The sequence below is a fragment of the Eleginops maclovinus genome, chromosome 11, assembly GCF_036324505.1.
Source record: "Eleginops maclovinus isolate JMC-PN-2008 ecotype Puerto Natales chromosome 11, JC_Emac_rtc_rv5, whole genome shotgun sequence".
In the NCBI taxonomy this organism is placed as follows: domain Eukaryota; kingdom Metazoa; phylum Chordata; class Actinopteri; order Perciformes; family Eleginopidae; genus Eleginops; species Eleginops maclovinus.
The window spans coordinates 24,816,517-24,824,168 of record NC_086359.1 but is presented as its reverse complement, the minus strand read 5'-3'; positions in this window follow the sequence as shown (position 1 = coordinate 24,824,168).

Here is a 7,652-nt window from a genome sequence, read left to right as displayed (position 1 = left end):
TTTTTTTTTCCGTGGAAAATTGGGGGGGGGGTAGCGGGCGGGGGGGTAAAAAAAGCAATTTTTCCCCTATTTGTTATATTTTATCCCTTTATATGGGTTGTTTTTTGTTTAAAGGAAAAAAATGGGGTTTTTTTCCCCCTTTTTCCCGCTCCGGGTTTATTTCACCGGCACCGGCACACGTTGGGGAAAGGGGCAAACAAGCTGGAGCTATGCCCCCTGTCCCAAAATTTGGGTTTTGCGAAAAAAATAGCCCGCCCTGATCTCCTCATTTTTGTGGCCCCCCCAAAAACCCCCGTTAATAGGGGCCCCCGTTTGGCAAAAAACGGCCCTAAAATCATTGGTTTTCTTTTTCTCCATTTTCGCGGGTTTTGGGTGGGTTGGGTTAAAAAACGGAGCCCTAATTTTGGGGGGGGCGGCGGTTTCGGAATTTTTTTGGGAACCCCGGGGGGGGGTTGGTGCGGGGGTTAAAAAAACCCTTTAAACCCCGAACATAGTGCGTTATAAGGGGGGTTTTCGAAAAAAAAAGAACGGGAAGGTTACATTTGTAAACCCAGTTCTTTTGCACAGGGGGAGCTCTTCCTAGGGCCCTGTCTTTTCCATGCCATCCCCTGAAGAGGGGGTAAAGACCAGGGCCCGGGTTTTCCCAAAAGGCCCTCAAGGCGACCGCCTTGGGCCCAAAAATTTGGGGGGGGGCGCCCCTAGTGGCGCCCCTCCCCAAATTTTGGGGCCCCAAATTTTGGTAAATTTTTTGGGCGGTTCTAGCGTACTTAAAAAGGGACCCCCTTTTGGGCCCCCTTGCCCGTTTTGGAAAGAAAAATCGTCCCTTTTCGAAATGTGAACACACACGGGTAGCGCTTCTTCTTCGCGTTTCTGAAACCCGGGGTGTGATGTATTTTCAAAACCAAACCCTTTCCCTGTGTAGGGAATTCCCGGTCCCGGTGGGCTATACGGCAGTTTATGAAAGTCTCTTGATGGATAATTTGCTTTTAAATCGCAGCCGGGGTAAAATACAAGAGGGGAAAGGCAATTTTTCTTAAACTTTTCACTTGCGCTTTTAGAGCAAATAAAGTCTTTTCTTTCGCTCGTTTGCCCGGGAAATAAAAGTGTTTTGGGGCTATTTCCCGTTACGTGTACACAGTTTTTTTCCGTAAAGAGTATAACAAAACCCCAAAAACATGTTTTGATTGGTTATATTTAAAAGGGAACCTTAAAAAGTTTTCTTTAAATGTTACCTACTAATTTTAAAATTTGGGCAAAGGGTTTTAGGAAAAAACTGGGCGTGAAATTTACTTTTTCCCTTTTGCATATTATGAGGGTTTTGATGAGGACTTTTTTGGGCTCTTCCCCGTTTGGAAGTGACGTCGAGCGCCCTTTTTTAGATTAAGCTTTTGGTTTGGTTTATACTAATTTAAACCCCGGAATGTCCCCCCCCTTTGGGAAAAGCCCTTGTTTTTTTGAGTTCAGACCCTTTTTCTTTCTGCAGAAGTTTTTGGTTTTCATTAAAAAGGGGGATTGTAGTGTGGTAATTTTTGGGAGAGGTCGAGGTTCCGTTAAGGGGAGTTCTTGCCCCTTTTTGGGGGGAACTCCGTAACTGGCTTTAAGTTCGGACCCCCATCGGAAAAAAATTCGGGAGGGGGTCCCTTTGGTGGATGTCACGGTTCCAAAATTTAACCCAGGGGGGAAAATTTTAGGAAATATTCCCTTTTAAACACACATCTTTGTTTTAACAACATTGATTAACGAATTTTTTTTTTTTTTTTAAAGCATGGGATATATACGGAGCCCCTAAGGTGACATGAAAAAAAAAAAAAAAAGTTTAGTTTCACGTGCGCACGTGAAACTTTCACGTGCGCACATGAAAGCTGTAGATTGATGTAGCCTGGCCCATAGGGCTACTGGTACGGAGCGTATACTGGAGACAGTCAGTGAAAGAAATGACTACAGTACAGGAGTTAGTTGCGCTATATTTCAATCTCGGTCTTTAGGTTCAAGGTTCAAGGTTCAAGGTTTTTATTTGTCATATGCACAGCAGATACAGCGTATATGTTGGCAATGAAAATCTTATGTCGCGTGCTCCTCCAACAACTCAACATGCATGGTGCAAAAGATAAATAAAGTAGTGCAAAAAGAGAGAAGAATATTTACAATATTAACAATAAAGATTTGAGGATGTGAAATATATACATATGTGGAATACATTGAAAGTATTTAAATACTTTACACTGTTGAATGAGGAGGTATGGACAGATGCATATATTATGTATAGCAGATGTATATGGCAGATATGTACAATATATAGATATGTGTACTATAAACAGATATGTATGGCAGATGTGTATAATATATATGTATGTGTGTACTATAAACAGATGTGAGTAGACATTCACAGAGCTCAGGAGTTCAGTAGTCTTATAGCCTGTGGTATAAAACTGTCTCTGAGTCTGGTGGTCTTGGTCCGGATGCTGCGGTACCGTCTGCCAGACGGCAGCAGACAGAACAGATTGTTGCTGGGGTGATGGGGGTCCTTTAATATCCTACCGGCCTTCTTCCTACACCGCTGGGTGTAGAGGTCCTCCATGGATGGCAGCTCCGTCCTGGTGATGTGCTGAGCAGTTTTCACCACCCTCTGTAGAGTCTTACGGTTGAGGGCGGTGCAACTGCCATACCAGGCGGTGATGCAGCCAGTCAGGATACTCTCGATGGTGCACCTGTAGAAGTTGCAGAGTATCCTGGAGTCCATGTTGAACTTCCGCAGCCTGCGGAGGAAGAAGAGCCGCTGTCGAGCCGTCTTGGATATGACCCTGGTGTGATGTGTCCATGTCAGGTCCTCACTGATGTTTACCCCGAGGAACCTGAAGCTGCTGACTCTCTCCACAGGAGTCCCGTCGATGGTGATGGGTGTGTGTGCCTCTCTCTGCCTCTTCCTGTAGTCCACAATCAGCTCCTTTGTTTTGCTGACGTTGAGATGGAGGTTGTTGTCCTGGCACCAAGATGTCAGGGCTCTGACCTCCTCTCTGTACGCCGTCTCGTCGCCGTCTGTGATCAGGCCGATGACGGTCGTGTCGTCAGCAAACTTGATGATGGTGTTGGAGCTGTGTGTGGCCACGCAGTCGTGCGTGAACAGGGAGTAGAGGAGAGGGCTGAGCACACAACCCTGAGGGGCTCCGGTGTTGAGGGTCAAGGTGGAGGATGTGATGTTCCCCATCCGCACTGCCTGGGATCTGCCCGTCAGGAAGCTCATGATCCAGTCACAGAGGGCGCTGTTGAGCCCAAGGTCCCTGAGCTTAATGATGAGCTTGGAGGGCACAATGGTGTTGAATGCTGAACTGTAGTCAATGAACAGCATTCTCACATAAGTGTTCCTCTGGTCCAGGTGGGAGAGGGCAGTGTGGAGGGTGAGGGAGATGGCATCATCCGTGGACCTGTTTGCTCTGTAGGCAAACTGCAGGGGGTCCAGTGAGTCAGGGAGGGAGGAGGTGATAAAAGTTTTGACTAACCGCTCAAAGCACTTCATGATGATGGAGGTGAGTGCAACTGGGCGGTAGTCATTGAGGCAGATGGGTTTTGTCTTTTTGGGGACAGGGACAATGATGGACTCTTTAAAACATGTGGGGACTACAGACTGGAGCAGTGACCTATTGAAAATGTCTGTGAACACATCTGCCAGCTGAACTGCACACACCTTGAGAGCACGGCCAGGGATGCCATCAGGTCCTGGAGCCCTGTGTGTGTTGATCCTTTTCAGAGATCTACACACATCTGCACTGGTTAAAACCAGTGAGCAGGGATCCTGGGCCTTTTGTGCCTCCACAGCCGGGGGCTTCTCAAAGCGTGCATAAAATGTGTTCAGTTCATCTGGGAGAGATGCAGACACTTCCTCAGCACCACTCGTTGTCCTTTTGTAGTCTGTTATTGTTTTTAGTCCAGACCACATTATATTATATTAATAATATATTATTATAAGGACATTGCTGCTTTGCTCGCAAGTCGTCACCATTTTCACGTGCGTCACCAGTTTCACGTGCGCACGTGAAAGTTTCACGTGAGCACGTGAAACTAAACTTTTTTTTTTTTTTTTTTTCATGTCACCTTAGGGGCTCCGTAGATATAAAACCCTCATTGAATTAAATGAACATGCCCCAACCCGGGGGGGGGGGGGGGGGGGGGTCATGACGATGCGGTTGCGTTGCAAGTCACAGTCACACTAGATCACGTTAACGGTCAACTCGCAAAATGAAAAGGACCAAACTGGGTATTTTATTTCCTGTGTCATGCCATCTAGTGGTTATAGAATATTTAACATCCATTATTATGATTGTAGAAGCTGATCCCTCACAAATCGTTTGGGTGATCCATCTAAAAAAAAATTTTTTTTCTTTATATACTGTGAGGCCTACGCGTGCATCCGGGTAGGTTCGTCCTGATTGGCCGACTACGTTGATGTAAATTCAGTGTGTGAATGCTCGCGTGTCATTAGTGAATGGTAGCACCCATAGAGTCCAGTAGAGGGCTCCGCCTGTGCTTATAGAACTAGGGTTACAACACGTAACCTTCTTTATTATTAGCAGAGAAAATGTAATGTTTGTACAGCTACATACAATTAATTCTACCAATCTAGGTCGGAACCGTGTCCGGGGGGGCTTGAAAATATTTCCATTACCCAAGGGGGGCCGGACTGTAAAAGTTTAAGAACCACTGGGTTAGTCTGACAGTGGCTGTGGAGCAGAGAGGTACTTGTTTACATCTCTGAAAGCTCCATATAGTAATGTTTATTTTTTGTTGCTATTTTGTACTGGACGTCCTTGTAACTTTGTTTTTAAGCGTTTTTGGCAGTAAATAAAAGCACCTAAGTATATATTATTTTTATTTCATGGCTGCCACTGAGGTACTTCCTGGTAATTTCACTCCATTAGGAACCTTCCTAAGCTTAACTGACAATTAGAAGGCAACCCTTCTGTATAGGTAAAATGGGCAACTTGAAAGATGTAAGCACCAAATGCTGGCCTCCTTAAAGCAAGCATGTTCTCCTTAGAGAGAATATGTAATCAGGGCAGTGCCACTGTTTAGAAATTAGAAAAACAGATCAAAAAATGCATAGCATATTTTGCACACATGATACACAATTATCAGACTCAACAACACTGCATGTCATCTGGGCCTACAACACACTATCAGTATTGTCCAAGTAGTGTTTAACTGTTTATCGAGAACACCGACACCTTTGGGCTCCTCCCTAATAGTGGTATGTGTAAATCAGTACATATCTTCTATAATTTGACATTCCTCACACACAGACCATGTATCTGATGCACATATTTTCCATTGATTGCATTGTATGATATAGTTTCTAATGTTGACAAACTGTCTTATGTTTAAGACAGTAAGACAGTAACTGAAAATGTTGCATTTTTCCATACATGAAGTGTTTTAATTAAGAAATGCATGACTAACTGGTCTGAAAAATCTGCCTGAACGATGAAAAATGCTCTGCAGTCGCTTGGTCTAGGTGTGGTGAAAATGGAGGATAGACATTTTGCCGGATCATGTTCCAGTTTCCTGAAACTGCACAGGGAGTGGGAGATAGAAGACAGGGTCACCACAGTAGGAACAGATAGTACTGCAGTATGAAAGCAGCAGAGAGAATACTACCATACCAGCTTAAGTGTAGTGCACATTGTACACAGGGAAATCACAGCGGCTATATGTAAATATATTATGTACGTATATACATCCCTGTTTAACTAACACTGTCGCAAGCAAGGAAAGTTACCTGTTCATCCACTAAGGACCCACCATCAATCCTAGGGTGAGAGAGGTGATATACTATGCAGGATTCACCTGCATTTGATCAGGTTATTACCAGACCATGTTGAATTAACCTGTGCATCATCTTGAAAGAATCATTGATTGTAATTATTTGTCTCTTTTTTACCTTTCTTTGAGATGTATGAGATAAAATTGAGCCGCATTGGAGAAATGCTAGGCCCAGAGGCACATTTAAAAGCTGTAAATGTATATCTGCTCTAAACCAAAAAGAAGAAAAACAATGGCCTGTGAAAGACAGCCGATAGACTGGACAGTCTGCTGTTACACCCCATTACTTTTTTCTACCCCGAAAACCCATTTATGTAACTTTTATTTTATACAAACATGATGTTTGTATACAACAACAACAACAACAACAACAACATTCACATCAATAACAACACACTGACATTGAACCTTTCAATCTTTGAATCTTTAGTTGACTATTGGAAGTTCCTCTCTTACCTCAAAGGTTTATGTTGCTGCATTTTTTTTCATGTGCCAACTGCTTGAATAAATATGCTCAATTAGCACAATTATACAACATAAAACTCTGCCCCACAAATGTCCCAATAATCCATGACAGCCTGACAGTGAGACAGCTTCATCAATTCCAGCACCCTGAAACTGAAGCAGCTAAATGGAACTGAGCTATCAATAAGGTAAGATTTCAAGATTCAAAGTAGCAGTAGCTACAGTGTAGAAATGGCAATGAAAATCTTAAATCCTTAAGTCCTCCAACAATGCAACATAGTTATATAAGACATAAAACAAATAAAAATAGTGCTAGAACAAATAGAGTAGGATGGAACAGTGCAGATTACGTTGCAGACCAATATGCAATACAGTGGAGGAAATAAGTATTTGATCCCCTGCCAATTTAGTTAGTTTACCCACTTACAAAGAAATTAACAGTCTGTAATTTTTATGGTAGGTTTATTTTCACAGTGAGAAAAGGGATTTTAGTCCTCTCTCTGCAAATTCTCTCCAAATCTTTCAGGTTTGGAGGCTTATGCTTGGCAACCGGAAGTTTCAGCTACCTCCACAGATTTTCTATGGGATGGAGGTCCGGAGACTGGCTAGGCCCCTCCATCACCTTAATGGGCTTCGTCTGTAGCCACTCCTTAGTTGCCTTGGCCGTATGTTTTGGGTCATTGTCGTGCTGGAAGACCTATCCATGTCCCATTTTAAGTGTCCTGGCATAGTGAAGGAGGTTATCAGCCAATATTTTACGGTACATGGCCCCGTCCATCCTCCCCTCGCTAAGATGAATCGCCCTGTCCCTTTAGCATAATATTTCCACCTCAATGCTTGACGGTGGGGGTGGTGTTCTTGGTGTCAGAGGCAGCCTTTCTGTTCCTCCAAACACGACATGTGGAGTTGATGCCTAAGATCTTGATTTTGGTCTCATCTGACCAAATCACCTTCTCAGAAGCCGCCTCTGAATCATTCAGAGGATCACTGGCAGACTTCAGACGGCCTGTAGATGTGCCTTCTTGAGCAGGGGACCTTGAGGCGCTGCAGGATTTATATCCATTACGGCGCAGTGTGTTACCAATAGTTTTCTTGGTGACTGTAGTCTCAGCTGACTTGAGATCATTAACAACTTCCTCCTGTGTAGTTATTGGCTGACCCCTCACCTTTCTCATGATCCTTTATACCCGACGAGGTGAGATGTTGTGTGGAGCCCCAGACCGAGGGAGATTGGTGGTCATTTTGTGCTTCTTCCATTTTCTAATAATGGCACCAACCATTCTCCTTCTCACCGAGCTGCTTGCTGATGGTCTTGTAGCCCATTCCAGTCTTGTGCCAGACAACAATTTTGTCCCTGATGTCCTAAGACAGCT